This window comes from Mustela erminea, chromosome 6 (assembly GCF_009829155.1).
Source record: "Mustela erminea isolate mMusErm1 chromosome 6, mMusErm1.Pri, whole genome shotgun sequence".
NCBI lineage: Eukaryota > Metazoa > Chordata > Mammalia > Carnivora > Mustelidae > Mustela > Mustela erminea.
In genome coordinates this window covers 142711202-142728242 of record NC_045619.1, presented here as the reverse complement: position 1 = coordinate 142728242, position 17041 = coordinate 142711202, and positions in this window count along the sequence as shown.

Sequence of the window (17041 nt, the reverse complement as noted above, 5' to 3'; positions counted from 1 at the left end):
ACATTTCCTTGGTTTGTTCACTGAGTCAATAAGTAATACAATAAAAGAATGTAGATGGAAAAAGTCATTTTGGTTTTAGCTACCTGGAACAAAGTTGGTCTGAAGTCTGTGAGGTGTGATATTAAAATACGTGAGAAATGTCCTATGAAGAGGTTCATTATGGTGCCTGGTGGAGAATCCACATGTGTATCAATAGTGGGTTCCATCCAATGATACAGCGTCCTCACTCTAAATAAGCAAGCATTTTCAGTTTTGTATTCCTGTGGCCTCTACCGTCCCCAACTCTGGAATTGCTTAGGCCTGGGAAAACTCATTCCTAGGGCAGTTCTGCTTCCTTTGTAATTAACTAATCTGGCCTCAACTGGGAACCACATGATGGGGATGAGTCTTGAGCACCTGAATCTAACCCTCAGCTTCCCACATGTTCTCCCTCAGTTCTGAACTGAGAATGGGATGTGAGACCGTCCATCTGATGCGGAGTAGTTAGACCTGGCTTTAACCAGTGCAACGTAGACTTACTGACACTGACAGTGATTAGGAAATGGAAATTATCTTGCAATTTAAAATAAACAAATATTGTTTGAAATCTAAAGGCCCTATTGTTAGAAAGGCTTTCCTTCCCTGTGGCCATATCTTTGCCTCGGTAACTCTGTTCAGGAAAAGATGAGCCTGTGTAATATGAGACCAATACTCCACCCCGTCCTTCCCCATTTTGGTCAAAGCCTACCAAGAATCACTCACATATGGTGAAATTTGCCATAAACTACAATATTATCCAGAGAAAAAATTCTTATTGACCAACATCTATGGTCCAACACCACTCTTGTGAATCAGCTATTACATACAGTGTTGGTCACTGTAAACTGTGAGGTTAAAATGCCCTGTTCTCAACAAAGCTATAGTCTACAGATTTTTTAAAATATTTATTTATTTATTTTTAGACAGACAGTGCACAGTGGGGAGGGGCAGAAAGAAAAGGAGAGACACTGTCAAGCAGACTCCCTGCTGAGTGAGGAGCCTGACCTGGAGCTTGATCCCAGAACCCTGAGATCATGACCTGAGCTGAAACCAAGAATCAATGCTCAACCGACTAACCCACCTAGGTGTCCCCAGATTTTAACTTGCTTCCCTAACTTCTACTTCTCTGTGTTTCTTGGTGTTCTCAGTTAATGCACATGGAAGAAAATACCAGAAGTGAGGAAAAGGGTCCTTTCCTACATGCAGGGCTTCACTGACCCTGGAAACACCCAGGCCAGCAGAGAACACTGCACACTTAGTGACCAGGAAGAAAACTGGGACTAGTACAGGCATTCAGAGGTCAGAAAACAGACGGAGCGTGTGTCTTCCATTCAGACACACATCCACAGGGTGGGACAGCAAATCCTTTTCTCTGTTGTGTGAAGTTCCCAATATATTTGTGGCATTCGATAATCATTATCCTCTCTATAACTAGCTTGGCGAGGCGATCTGGGAATAATCAGTTCCTGGACGGTGGTTGCCATTTCCAGAGCAATAGAGAGCTACACTGAGTGGCATTTCTGAGTTGACAAAGGAAAAATTTAATTGAAACTATAAGTGACCTTCAAATGTCAGAAGTAAATAAAACGATAACAACAGTATTTTTGACAGCTGCCACCAACTAATGGGAATGCCGTAAAACTCATGATCGGGGAGCTTTGGCATATCCAATATGCAACCAGACTCATCACCATAAATTTTGTCAGGTAAGTGCTCAACCTGATAATAATCTTACATCAGGGCACTGAATTAGCTTCAGCTACACTGATAGGAAGACAGGGAAGGTAAAGGATCATCTCCATAACAATGACAACCTCCTGTGCTGACAAATCGCTGAGAGATTGGAAATTATTTGCATAAAAGGAAAAGCACAAATTGCCAAGGAAGATGATGACAGAGCCGCCCATCACTTAATTCATGACCTTCCTTTTTCTTTGATTTGGGCTGTTGCTTCTGATGTACTTGTAGGATTTCTCTCTCTCTCTCTCTCTCTCTCTCTCTCTCACACACACACACACACACACACACACACATCTGTGGACAAAGGAAAAATACAATTCCTACAGCTTCTCCCTTCAAAAGAGAGAAGATATATTTGTCCCAGTTCTGCGAGAGCTTAGCTCTTCGGAAAGGTGCTGGCATCCGGAGATGCAGAATTTTTAACTTTGCAGCTGACTCAGCTGGTCAGTGCCTGGCTTTGCTGAGGCGTCACCGAGAGATTCAACTGGGCTGAGCGCTGTTAATTGATTCCGCTGCTTTGTTGAGTACAGCAAACCCTTCTCGCTCACAGTTTTTCAATTTCAAATACCGTCTGTGCATAACACCAAAGCAACGTGTAAGGAACACTGAAAACAAGATAACACAGACACACGGCCCACAGTTGCACCATCTTCCAAATATTTTATAAGAATGAATGAAATGTTTGGAGAAGGCATTTAAAGTGGATTTTCTTTTATGAAGGAAAAACTTATAGTTCCTTAATAGTCCCCCAAAACATTGTGTTTAAATATGGTATTCTACTTTAAATTACTATTGGTGTTTTAAAACTGATGCATCTAAGAGCTTTGTATCAGTAAAATTATGTACATTACAGTAATCTACAGAGGTAATATTTTGGCTGGGGCGAAGGACCAAATCCAATCTGCTGCCTGTTTTCATAAAGCATGCAAGCTAAACATGTTTTTTACAATTTTAAATAGTTCTGTATGTTCTACGGAACATCCCGTCTTTTGCCCCTTGGCTCGTAAATCCTAAAATATTTACCATGCAGTTCTTTAATGAATAAAATTGCTGACATCTCCTTGCTGAAGAAAAAAAGAATTACATACCGATGGGAAACCAAATCCTACATACAAGTGTCCTTACGCGTCTAGAAATAAGTGTGTCTAGTGTGTGCGTTGATGGTTTCTAACGCCTGGGTGTGTCCATCTCTTAGAAAATGGACAGCTTAGTCCAGTCCGGCTCAAGAGATGTGAAAGGAGTCTTGCAGATGCATAAATGTCAATTTTTTATGAAAAGTCTATTAACAGTAGGAATACGAATTTAACCTGCGACAGACACAAGAAGCAGGCACTTGGAGATAGTTGCGCTGGCCTTTTCCTCGGCACACAAAGACCATCCTTCTGTCTGCCTTCTGTCCTGCGTGAACTTTGCCATTTTACATGGCCCCAGAACAAAAAGGACAGTAGCATTCAATTTTCTTCATGTGTTTTTGGTCCCTTTCTTATGATTTCGACCAATACAGGATTTTTTCCCTATATGTGAAGACGGACTGGGTGATTTCCTCCCATGCCAAGGAATCTCCACCGTGTGCTTACCCATCCATCGGTAACTGTTCTCATCTGCGCGATAGGCCGTGAGATTCTCAGATGAAGGGACCACGACTAATTTAGAAGAACCTGTCACTTTCCTGCTGCATCTTGTAAATATTAATTCCAACTGCAGTCGTCACGATCCCTAGGACCATTTGAGCTGATTCTCCTCTTAGCACCATACGTGCTGTGATCAAGACCAACCCTTCAAATCACCTTTGGCGTTTTAAGGTTAGAATTATTTACAAGCAAACACTCGTTTGAGCTTGCTTTAAAACAAAAGAGAGAGGGTAAGTTTCTTCGGTGTGTGTCTGTCTCCAAGGCAAAAAATATCGAAGCTCAAAAGTTGCCTGAGAAGCAGCTGTAGACAAAAGACCTCGCTCTGAGTCCGGTTTGATCAGAGCTGACATTCGCCGGAGGCCAAGACCAAGGTCCGACTGGCGACTGATACACATTTGGCCTCGTGCTTCTGTAAGTAATATCCAGTCAGAAGTCAGGCCCTGTGGAAATCATTAAAAAAGTCCTGACTGAAAATACTTCCAGATAGTTGCTTTCAGGCACTGAGGAAGCAAAAGGGCAACCACAAAACAAAACAAAACAAAACATAGACTCTATCGCCTGAAACAAAGTAGTGCCCATAGATTCCTCCTAAGACAGGAGACGTGACGGAATTCATTTTGCAATTTAATTTTGGGTGATATCTAGTAAAATAAGTGATAACCCCAGACGTATGCTAAATTTAGAAAGAAGGGGCAATAATCTTGTAGCCGAATTACTGAAGGTGAGCCTGGTAAATTCTAATAATCAAAACGTGAAGATGAACAAATCGCTCCCACCAAATGCCAAATAGACCTGGAAGATCCTGAGTGAGGATGAAATTGGAAGAAAGGTAGGAAGCCAAGAATTAACTGGTGTTTCCTATCTTCCCTGCTCTACCTCCGAGGAAGTCGGCGCCTCGGACAATTGGTTCCAGCACACGGATTAGACTCGGGGTCTGGGCAGGTGTTCCCTCCGGCTCGCCTCACGTCCGCGTTCCCAGGTGGAGCCCTTCCCTGGACTTGTCCACCGTGAGACCGTGGATGTCGGTGCTGCTCGATGGCCACACTCCTTCAGCCTCTGACCTCCGTTCGTCCGGGGCCCAGCGTTGCTGTCAAGCATCTGCTACCCACGTGGGCCGCAGACGCTGGCAGTGGGAGCAGACGACAGAAACAGGAATGTGTTCTGGGAGCGGCAGGTGTGCCGGAGGCTCTCAGATCTTGCTCCTCCTCACGCTCAGGCCAAGGTTTCAGAAACCACAGCAGGTGCATGTAAGACGACACTCGGTAGAGTCACGCGGGAACTCCCGCCTCGCCAGGAAACGCTGCGGCTGATTCCCACACGCCCTGCTACGGACGGGAGCCTGTGCCCCCATTCATATGTTCAAACTAAACCCCCAAGGTGGTGGTGGCAGGAGGCCTCTGCGTGGTGATGAGGTCATGAGGGTAGAGCCCCCAGGATGGGCTTAGTGTCCTCTTAAAAGGCCCCCAGGGAGAACCCTTGCCTCTTCCACACGTGAGGACACAGCCAGAAGACGTCTGCGGACCAGGAAGCGGGTTCTCAGTGGACACAGAATCCGCAGTCGCCTGGATCTTGGACATTCCCACCGTAAGAAGTCAATGCCGGGTGCCCATTGTCCCCCGACTGCGGTGCTCTGTTACAGCAGCCGAACAGCCGGACACTCACACCCTCTCTAGCGGAGAAAAGCCGAAACAGGAAAGCACGCTGGGGCCCCATCAATAAAGAGAGGACAAGGGTCACAGCTCATGCACACGGCTGGACATCAGGCGGGAGATGTCCTACCTTGGTGTGGACGCACCTGGAAAGGGACACGGGAATGCTCTGAATTTGGCAATAATGCGCTCTTTCCGCTCCCGGGCTGGCGACGCAGGGATGTGCAGGGTGTGAACGGTCATGAAATTAAAAACCCAACTGGAGTTCTCACCATTGTTCCCCGTGATAACTGAGAGCTTCTGCACGACAATCTCTGATAATGTGGTTACGGCTCGGAAGCATCCATCTGATGAAGCCATGTGCCCCCACCCCGATGCTGGGCTTCCCTGGTGTCTGGGGGGCACCGCGCTCCTCCGTGCTCGGTCACTGGCTGCTTGGCCGCTGGGACCGGCGTGGGAGCCGTGTGAAGCCTGCCGTGTGGAAGGCGTCGATGCGAGCGCACGGCTCTGCCCGGCCCCTGCCTCCCTCCTCCCTTGCCCCAGCACGGACGCCCAGCAGCCTGAATCCCCGCGTGAGGAGAGGCGCTGGGAGCTGGGAGCACACCCGCCACGCGTCCCGAGCCACAGTGTCGTCCGCACAGCGTCCGTCTCAGCAGAGCCACAGCCCCTCCCACACACACCAGAGCCCTCATGGAAAGTGAGAAAAAAAGACGCACCGCTGGACGCCACCAGGTCCGGGTGTTGTCTGATGCCCAGCGTCTCTGACTGACGCACAAACCAGAATAGGACACAGGAGGCAGCAAATGCAGAGGTTGGCCTGGGGGCCGGCACAGGGTGGTAAGGGAATCGCTGTGGGACCCGAAAAGCTGGTGACCCGGGGGATGGTGGAAAATCCAGTAAACTCCCCCCATGTGGGGCAGCTGGAAAGGTGCGTCCACACCTGTAACTCGTGGCTGTTACAGGTGACCTGCTGTGACCTGAGTCCAGCGTGTCGGCTGGACGCTGCAAAGGAGAGGGACAACCATCAGCATCACCTAAAAGTGATTCTGAAAATAAATTGTAAGTGTTTCTCTGCTTCTGCTTTTTCTTCTCCTGCTCACGGCCCATGGTGAGAGCCAGTGTGGTCGCTGCTGTCAGAAGTACAGGAGGAGAGAGTACGGTCCCGCCAGGCACCGGGCAGCACCCGCGGGCAGCACCGGGTTAATGATGGGCACGGTGCTCTAGGACGGCGTTGGACGAACAGGAATCCATTCGTTGAGCGGGTCACCCCAGAACAGGAACGCCCGGTGAAAGAATGATGGGACATCTGGAAACCGTGTTAAGTGCAGGGCTGGCTGTCAGCAGCTCCAGAGATGTTTAACCTGGAGAGGAGGTCAGCGGTGAGACACCTGCCTTCAGATTCCTCCGCAGGTGTGCAATCTGGAAGGATCGCATACCCTCCGAGCAGGGCCAGACGATGCCATGACCAACCACAAAGAATTATCTTTGGGTCCACAAAAACACAAAGCATGGTGACACCACCAGCTTGGAAACGACTTTCATGGAGAAGCAAGGGGGTTTCGCATCAGCAATAGCCGAGGGGGTGTCTTGCAGGGGAAGGGCAGGTAGGACTAAACCCACACCCAGGTCCTTCCCTGCTGCAGGGCCACAATTGCATCTTATCACCAACCTCAGCGGGGCCTCATGGACAGCGCGCCCATTCTCTGAGTGACTTAGCCTTTCTGCTTGTTTACTGCAACAGTTTCCAGAACCGAGGAAGTTCCCTTCCCCGGCGTGGCTTCAGGAGAGCAGCAACAGATACATTTGATGCCAGTGGGACTTCTTCCTCTCTGAGCATTAATCACATGACAAATGAGGCTGGATTTGCATTTACACAGCTTCCTATGATGTCAGCCTCCCCATACGCAGCGCGCGGGCGCCGCACTGAATTGCATTATCTCTAATGGTTCATCGGGTCTGAAATTTAGTATTTGATCTTGTTTTATTATCTTTTCCAGCTATATTCTACACCTAATTTTTTCCCTGAAATGAGCATTATTGATTTGCTTATTAAATATTGTCTGCCTACTGTGAATTTTTCACAGACGTGGTATGATGAGTCCTTTTTGGAAAATAATGATCATCGGCAGCACAATGCCTGAAATGCCGGACTCTCAAGGAGATCTGGCTGAACTTGAGCTACGTACGGAGGACAAAGCCATCCTGGCCTCTCCTGGGTAAAAGCTTACACACCGATTCTATCTCCTCGAGAAAAAGAGTAATCAATAAGTGATTATATTCCCAAAGTAAATTACATTTCAGGTTTGGTTCTGTCCAGGGCAGCTCAGGAGTGATGGGCCCTGCGGGTTACATCTCAGGGCAGGAGAGGGTCTGGCTGAGCTGTCTGTGGCCGAGTGGGGGATTCGGAACACCCGTACAGGGAAAAGCAGAATCAGCACGTCCTCACGAGTCAGATGTCCCTCCCTGAAATACAGCGCTATCTAAAGTGCACCCTCTGGGGAACAGAAGGCAAAGACCATTCCAGCGCTCTACCTTCCCTCCTGCTCTGGAGGATCCCCGGGCCTCAGGGTCTCCCCCGGACCTCCAGGGTCTCGTCTAAAGGACCCTGCCCAGGATGCTCCAGGCTCTGCTCTCCTCCTGGGCAGCTGTCCTGCACCGGGGACCTCCTGCAACACCATGGCTGAGACCATCATCACCTGCTTTCCCTCCTGTGTCACAGATGGCTCAGCAAGGGGCCTGACTTAGATGTCACGGGCTGTCCTGACCTCTGACCTCTTCCAGAAGACAGAAAAATCAAGTCGCCTCGTTCATTTTAGAAAGGTAGTCGAACCTGGCGTTAATGCCTGGTCAGAGGGAATAAAGAACAAAACTCCACGTTTATTGTTTCTGATCTCACAGGCGGCTGCGCAACCCCAGAAGGCACACTGAGAAGCCAGGGGCTGTGGCAGGGGTACCGCCTCCACTTCTGGCCCCGACGGCGAGTTCATTCCCGTTAAGATTTGTATCTGCCACAGCGTGTGTGCGTGTATGCTTCTTCAATGAGAAGCCCAACCCAGAAGCTGTAAGTCCATTAAAAGGGACAACAAGCAAGTTGAAAGGCAAGCAGCTCAGACTGAGAACGATTATTTGCAGCAAATGCACACAGAAAGCACTGATGTCCAGAATAGGGACCGAAAAAGAAAGGAAAAGTAGTGGAAGGCTATAAAGAGACAATCAGAAGAAGAAATACAAATGGCCAATGAGCCAACGAACGGTGGGCAACGTCACTAATACAACGGGGAACGCGAAATAAGCAAGGCCAGGGTCTTTAGCTTATCACACTATGCAAAACTGTGAACACTCATATATTAGGAGAAAATATCTGACAAGCTCTTGAGAAAGACGACTTAGCAATATCCGTCCGTCAACATTTTGCCATTACGTATTTTTACCACACAATTCTCTGTCAGTGGGATTTGTCTAGTGGAAATGTGACTCTGTTCAAAAATGTGTTCATTGCAGCATTTTTATTATAACCAAGAAATTAGAGACCATATAATGTCCACCAGAGCTGGATGAAATGGCCCAAACCTCGGGTCCAGCTGCATTCACACACCGGGATATGACTGACTACCACATGTGAATAGAACCGAATAAATCCATAACTACACAGGAAGGGGAGGAGGGCGTAAGCAGAATAGGAACGGACCGATTCCTGAAGCATGGACCTCAAATGAGATGCACCGGCGCAGAGGGCTCGGGTTCTGTCCTTGAGGAGGCAAAGGAAAGGGCTTCCTGCCTCAGCGGTCAGTTGCCCTGGATAGACTGAGCTGGACGGCTCTTCCAGCTCCAGAGGGAGATCGAGAATTAGGGCCGAAATGCAGGGACATGGGCAGGTGGATGCCAGAGCTCAGGGACTTTCTCTTCTGTGTCTGTTTTCCCAGGGAAACAGGCAGGAAGATAACCACAGGGAGTGCGGCTCCAGCTGAGGGTGGGGGTCTGGAAAGCTGGGAAGCGAATGGGGTCGGGAAATGGCGTGCGGGGGCCATGGTCCGCTGAAGCTGATACGCAGGACTTGAAGGAAGCCTGTTAGCCGGTGAACGTCCCCCAGGCTCGTCAGTGGCAGGGCGAGCCATCCAGTCATGTAGGTGACGGAGGTGAGGACCCGGGCAAAGGTGTGATTTTGGTGTCAGCCAGGCAAAGAAGGAAGGAAAACGCGAGTCCTGTGAGAGAGAGGGAACATGTGGCAGGGTCAGGAGACTGTAAAAGTCAGATCGAAGGAAAGCAGGCAAGGAGGCAGAAGGGCAGGGCTCAGAGAGGAGGGCTTGCTGCTGCGTCTCAGAAGGCTTTCCGTTACTGGCCGTGACCATGGAGGACAGAGGAGAGGGGCTGAGGAATGGGGCGGCCAGGTCCCGGAGAAGTCACCTCCAGGGACTGTGAGCCAGACATGGTGCCGAGGGCAGGGACTGTGGGCCAGGAGGACAGGGGAGCAAGGACTGAGATCAAAGGAGTGAGTGGAGGCTTCTGAGGAAGGAGGTGACATGGAAGTGACCAGGAAAGAGAGAATTGCAAGGAATTGACCAATAATTCCCCCCACCCTGGGTCCAGTAGGAGGAGGTGTGGGAGATAGAACATCTCTTGGGGGGGAGACATGTCCAGGGGAATCCGGGGTTCATACTGCTGCCCTGATAGGTGCCGCTGGCTTCGGGGGAAGCACAACTTGTAATGGTCCCATGTTCTGAGCTGAGAGCACACCCAGCCCCTTCTGTGATGTTCCAGCAGCACCGTGCACACACTGGACAAACAAAACTTCACCCAGACACTCCTCAGTGTCTCCAGCGATGCAGCATGAAGGGAAAGGCAGTTTGGGGGAAGTGGGGACAGGCACAGTGCCCCAGTGGAGCCCGGGTGGGTGAGAAGGTGAGCTCTATCTTCCTGACTGGGCTGAGGAGGCCCAGAGAACTGGCACCCTACTCCTGGGTGCCTCCATGAGGGAGTTTCTGGGAGAGATGGGCGTCTGAGTCTCTGGACTGAGCAGAGGAGATGGCCTTCCCCAGTAGGGGCTCCCCCACGCTGGGGAGGCCCCACGTAGGACAAAAAAGGTGAAAGAAGGGAGGATTCAGCCTCTTTGCCTCAGCTGGGCCTTCTCTCTTCTCCTGCCACAAAGCCTCAGTCCCAGTTTTCAGACCTTTGGACCCAGAATGGATCAAACCAGTGACTTTCCTGGGTCACTAGTGTGTAGAAGGCAGACCAGGAGACTTCTCTTCCTCCAGAACCACAAGCATCAGTTCCTGTAATAAATCTTCCACCTGTCCATCCATGTAGCCATCTGTCTATCCATCCATCCATGTATGTATCCATCCATCCATCCATCCATCCGTCCGTCCATCCGTCCATCCATCCGTCCGTCCGTCCGTCCATCCATCCATCCATCTGTCCATTCATCCAGCCAGCCAGCCATGTACCATATTCATCCGTGTATCCATCCATCTATCCATCCAGCTGTCAGTCTGTCCATTCACCCATCCATCCATGTATCATGTCCTTCCATCCATCCATCCGTCCGTCCGTCCATCCATCCGTCCATCCATCCGTCCGTCCGTCCATCCATCCGTCCGTCTATATATCTATCCTATTGGCCCTGCTTTTCTGGAGGACGCTGACTAACACAGAGAGTTAAGGGGTGTCTGGGAATTCTGCGCTCACTGTGGGACTGAGGACATGATGAAACTGGCCTCGATGGCATTGAGGTGAGTGGTAGATGTGGCTGAGTGAACCCAGATGAGCCTGCGTTCCGAAGAACATCCACCGAGGAGGGTGGTCCGGCATGGATGTGTGGACAGTGGGGAGGGCATTGTGCCGGGCTTCAACAGACCCTGCTGCCGCCGCCGAGGTCCCAGCCTCACTACTGTGTTTGTGTGTCTGGAGCGGTCTGATGTCATGCCCGATCCGCACCGCCCACGGGCATCCTCACTCTTCCCTCTGCCTCTACAGCTTTTCTGCCCCAAGAACACGGCTCACCGACCTTGGGACTATCACACAGGTGGCACGGCCCCTCCTTCCCTCATTCTTGGGGTTGATGAAACTCCACACGCATTCCTATTAGCACTCTGAACGATGATTTTGTAGCTATCTCTTTTCTTCATTATACTGATAGACTTTGAAGGCAGGACACATGTTAGGCATCCCCATACCTTAACCGAGTACCCAGCAAGGAAGGACATTCAGTGAATGACAGGGGCGTGATGAAAAGGAGGAGAAGAAGCCGATATCCAGAGCCTCTGCATGAGGTGGGGGGAAGGGAGAGAGAGAGAGGGAGGGGAGGAAAAAAAGCAAGGGAGGGGGAGAAAGGAAGGGGGGACGAGGGACAGAGGGACAGAGGGAGGGAGCTGGCGGGCAGAAAAATGAATTCCATCCATTAGGCCATTCCTAAATGACCTAATAAGCAAAACAGGCAGAGTATCTTCCTCCTTGAAATTTTGCAGCAAACTCTGTCCCCATACCCCCATTGTGGTTCAGAAGATGCCAGGTTATGCTCTAGAAACAAGTTACCCCGGGGATCTGCAAGGTGTGCATGAAGGATTATTTCCTATTTGCTGTCTCAGAGAGGAGTGGTAGGGCGGGCTCTGCCCTGCGCTGTCCCTGGGGCCGCACTTGCTGGTGGCCACATAGGGGTGGGGAGAGGGCCAAGGGTCCCCTGACAGCTTCCACACCTTCCTGCCCACTGGCCAGAATTAGTGGCAGGTTCCCGCCTAACCGCAGCACGACTGTTGGGCACCCATCACAGCTGGGAAATAGGCGTATTAACAGAATGGAGTGTTAGTGGGGAACCACAGCCCCTCTGAGGAATGGTTTCCGTGGGAAGGGCAGACTTTCGATGAAAAAGGTGTAAAAAACTAAAGCTCCAGAAAGCAAGATGCCTCAATGCAGAAATGTGACCAGAAGTGGGGTTGTCCATCTGGCCATGCAGACAGCACGGGTGTCAAGGGACATCCGGCCAGCTGTGTGCACGGGAGACAGCTGCGCGGCAGCAACAGAGGGGCTGTCAAGAAGCACGAGTCGCGGCGTGGTGCAAACGGGAAGCAGAAACCCCACTTCATGCCGCCCTATGTGTGAGGACCTCATCCTTTCGTGAACAGGAACCAATTAATTGACCCGGCACCTCTGTGAGCTATTAGTTATTAAGAGCTACACAACTCGTGTGCAGGAGAATGAAGGCATCCAGCCAAAGCCCAGGCAGCGTGAAATTAGGGACCACACAGAAGAGGCATCCAGCCCCTAATCCTTTCCAGAAGGTTCTGCAGAAAAGCATCCAAGTTATCAAAGACCCAGAGGAGATGCTGCTGCTAATCTCCTAGCCATTCTGCTCCAGGAAAGCCCATTTAAGGTTGGGGATCATGAGACAGGAAAGACCTTAAGTGAAGAACACAATGGAGTGTTCTCCTGCTCCTTCCTCCTGCTCAAGCCTCTCTCTGCCCTGTGCTGAGACCCCGCCCACCCCACCCCCGGGAGGATGAGGACGCCCCAGGGTGGGCAGCCACAGGGAACCACAGTCCAGGAAACCTCAGCCTCCCCACCTGCCCTCTTTTAAGCCATCTCCCTCCTCCTGCTCTCGTTACTGTCATGCTGTGCCGTGGCCTGAGGTTTCCAACCCTTCCTGGTAACATTCCACACCCCACATAGCTCCCTCTGTGGACAGAGAGACACAGCCACCAAGTGTAGTTACGGGTCATAGGACACAGTGGAAGGTACGTGTGCGCACGCACACTCACAAGGGTATCACGTATGCCCAGATGAGCAGTGACTGGCAGACAAGGGTTTGATTTTTATGGCACAAAGAAGGGAGCCGTTGAAGATGCCAGGTCGGGAAGTGAGGTGGGCGGGCTTACGTTCCCGGAGTCCGGGGGCATGGAGGTGAGGCGGGCGCCTGGAGAGAGGCTGCAGAAGCAGCTACATCTGAGGGCAGAGGCTGGGGTGACAACCCCCTGGTGTGTGTGTCCCGTGAGCCTCCAGGGCCAGCAAGGGAAAGCCTGGGAGATTTCCTGGGCCAGGGGACACAGGGAGGGATGACCGGAGAAAGCCAGCTAGGGTCAGTTCCCACGTCCTCCCAACCTCCACCCACCGGACCTTCCCCACTCTGTCCCCCTCTGTGAGCCCTTCACCCCTCTCCCTGGGGGGCTGTTCACGGCTCCCACATTCCCAGGAGGCCGTGCTTCTGCCCAGCGCACACCTTCGCTGCTCCTACGAGGGGCCACACGGGCCTCAGACAGCACTCGGCAAGAAATGGCAAATGAAGTGTGTGCGTGCTGGGCGTGTGCGTGTCCCGTGCGGTCACAGGCAGTCCCGGCCGGGTCCCAGCTCCAGAACCGCCTTGGTGGGAAACACCCACGTGCACCTGTTAGTGATGGGAAACCCTCGGGAAATGGCCCCAGCGTGCCGTTCTACACTCGTTGATACAGTGTCGAGAACGTTGGTCCTTTGTAACCACTAATAACTTCTGTTGTCCACATCGTCTGCTGCTCGGCAGCACAGTCTGGCTCCTGGGTCGCGGGAAGGACCGGGCACGATTGACACTTGGGCCCAGAGCTCGATGGATAAGAACATAATTTTCCAGTTAAGAGAGAACACTGCACGCAGACGCAGCCCGCTCACTTCACCGAGCAGAAACCCGTGTCCGCGGCTCCATCACGCGCTTGCAAGGACGGCAAAGCGGTATTCCCAAAGTCCCGAACACCGAAACCCTGCCTGCTGTAGAGGGGACGCGTGGTCTAAACAGTTGCCTCAAATCTTGACTGTCTCCGTGGCATTTTCTCCAGAGACAGATCACAAACAATGTCGTCATTGCGATGGATCATTGTAGAAACAGTCACGTAATGAAAGACCCGGGCAAATCCCGCCGCTCACAGCACCCCCACCCCCACCCCAAAAAATCCATGAAGTGATGTGACACGTCATGGGGGCCACGTTATAGGATCAAAGGAGCGTGGAGGGTGCACGAAGCTGTCGATAAAAAGGAATTCGTTATCACCTGAGCCGCAGGTCCTGCTGCCAGGAGCCTGCCTCCCCCGGAAGGCAGGGTGGGCCCGCCTGATCCATCTCTACACAAAGAGCAAGACACAAGGACATTTTTCCTCCTCAGTGGAACATGGGGCAGTCCGGGTGGCTGACCCGGAGTCGCAGTGAGACTTTTTTTTTAAGTTTTTATTAATTTGACAGAGATCACAAGCAGGACGAGAGACAGGCAGAGAGAGAGGTGCGGGAAGCAGGCCCCCGGCCGAGCAGAGAGCCCGATGCGGGACTCGATCCCAGGACCCTGAGATCATGACCTGAGCCGAAGGCAGAGGCTTTACCCCACTGAGCCACCCAGGCGCCCCCAGAGAGTAATTTTTAGGAAATTTATCATTATCCTGACAAAATGCTACTGACGAGTGTGTGATCCATTTGCTGACGGTGTCGTCAGGAGGGTGGGGGTTCGGGGAGCGGTAGGCATCCCTGTGATGTCATCACCACACACACGTGTGGGACACGCGGCTGGCGGGCTGTGTGGCCAGGGAGCCTGTCTCTGCTGGTTGCCTTTCTGCCATGGCCTACGTGCGAAATGCAGAACGGTGTTCTTCTGCCCTGTGTTTTCTTTCCTTTCATGTTTTCTTTCTGTGTTGTCCTTTCCCCTGTGTGTTTGCACAAATGCCCTCAGAGAAACCCTGGGACAGGTTCGTCTCAGGAGGGCTCCTTCTGGTAGAGCGTTTCCCTTCCTCTAGGATGACCTCAACAGCCTTGCGCATGGCCCCACTCTAAGACAACGGAGAGCACGGAAAATCTCCGTTTTAGCAGATCTTCAGGGCTCCAGGCCGCTCTCCACAAGGACAGTGATATCCTCGGTGTAATGCCGCCTGAGGGTTACAAATAATGTGTGTGGAACAGCTGACACAGACCCTTAGTGCAGGTAAGAACTCGGTACCCGGGAGTTCTTATTAGCAAGGATCACCTGAACGTATCCGATTGTGTGAAAACATATTAATCCGAATGTGCATTTGTAAACTCATCAAGTCACCTCCAGCGGGTAAGATAATCAGCTGAACTAGAGGGTCTGTTCAGAAACCGAGCTCTGTGTTGCAAGAAGAGAGGAGGTGGAGAGAAAGCGATCAGTTAATGCAGCAAACCGAAGGGGGGGGGCGTGACGCAGATCCTGAGCCCTCCAGAGAACTGCGCTATTCCTGAGAATGTCCATGAAACAATCATAAAAACGCATGCCGTGAAAAAGTGGGTAAAAATAGAAAACACAACTTCGCTCTCCGATCTACTCTTGCCTGTACTCTAGCTTGCGGCTGCTGGGGGCAAAAATATTACTTTCTCAATGACATAAGAGACTCAAAGTCATCAAAGAAGATAAAGGTATTTGTCCCATAAGAAGTGATTAGAGAAAATGAAACACACTGGGTAACTTGGAATCCAGACAATGGACAGAAGATTAAACACAGTCTTCTACAAGCTAATAAATATGATCAAATAACATGAACGGGGAAGACAGGATATTTACAATTTCCAGAGAAAAATAGATGAGTCACAAGAAGGAGAGAGGTGTGATGATAACCCACTACTTAGCAAATGAACTAAAAGAAAACTCCATCATTCGAAGCAGCTGTTCCCTTAGGAAGGTCACAGAAGTTTCTTAAAAATCGTAACATCAGTAAAGACGAGGCTGTGGTCAAAACGGTACTCGTATACTTGAGGCGGTGAGGGGGAGAATCACTACAACCTTCCAGGAAGGTAATCGAGATAATTATCAAATTAAAAATGCATGGATGCTTTGACCCAACGATCTCAATTTTGGTAAGCTCTCTTGAAAAAAAAAAAAGCTGCAGGTATGAGAATATACGTTTGCATATTCTACTATTACCTGTAGTAGCAAACGGAACCATCCGTCAATGGGGAAATGGTAAAGTAAATTGAAACTTCTCTACCTGGAGAATATTAGACAGCTATTTCTAAATCGAGTTACCTGTTATTGACTTGGAGAGAGACAGATGGATGGATGATGGACAGATGGACGGAGGGGTGAGTACTACACTTCAGTGACAAAAGTGTGAACTAATGTGAGTGCCCACATTTTTGCAAAAGAAGCTATAACGTAACCTATATCTATCTGTGTGTGTGTGTGTGAGAGAGAGAGAGAGAGAGAGAGAGACACACACTACAGAGTGTTGGCTGGACATAAACCAGACAGGTAAGCTTGGTTACATCACAAAAGTTGAACAATGACAAATGTTGCCGAATTATAATAATACTTTGCATTTCCCCTCTGGTTCAGATGAGTTCATTACTTTAATAAGTTAAAATGATTCGTATAATAAAGAAATACATGTAAGTTCTTTCTTTCCGCAGGATTTTGTATGGTGAATTCTAAACTTCCAACAATGATTTGATCCACGGCAAGGTTCCGGCCGCACCGTACAGTCCTACCTACAACGCTCGGATCAGTGAGAGCCAGAGGAAGTCAGGCGAGAGATGCTCTCATCCCCCTCGTGGTGAGGAGGAAGACAAGAGAGCAGAGTGTCAGAGAGTAAACTGGCTTGCCGAGAATTGCACGGGTGAGTCCATCTTCTTTCTGGTGAAGCAGGAACAAAGACTAAAAACCGAATTCTAGCTGGGACTGCCGCAGGTAAGCTCCAAGGCAGCCCCGCCCTTGCCTCCCCAGGGGAAACCCCTCCCCCGTGTGACCGGCACAGGGCAGAGATGCACCAGCACCTTCTGGGAAATCCAAGAGATGATCGGTAAAGTCAGCGTCCATCACTAACAGCTTAACACGGCCAGCACTCTGTGGGAGGCTTCCTTCTGCGAGAACCGTCCTCCGTGAGAAGCCAACGAGGGGACAGATGCCCCTGGGGGCGCCAGGAGGACCGGAAGAGGAAGGATTTGGTCGAGGACCATCTGGAGACGTACAGATTGATCTCCAGAACGGAGGAAGTGAAGAACACTGTCCTATTTTGCTCGGACCTGTTTAGGTCCTGCAGATCTTTCGTGCAA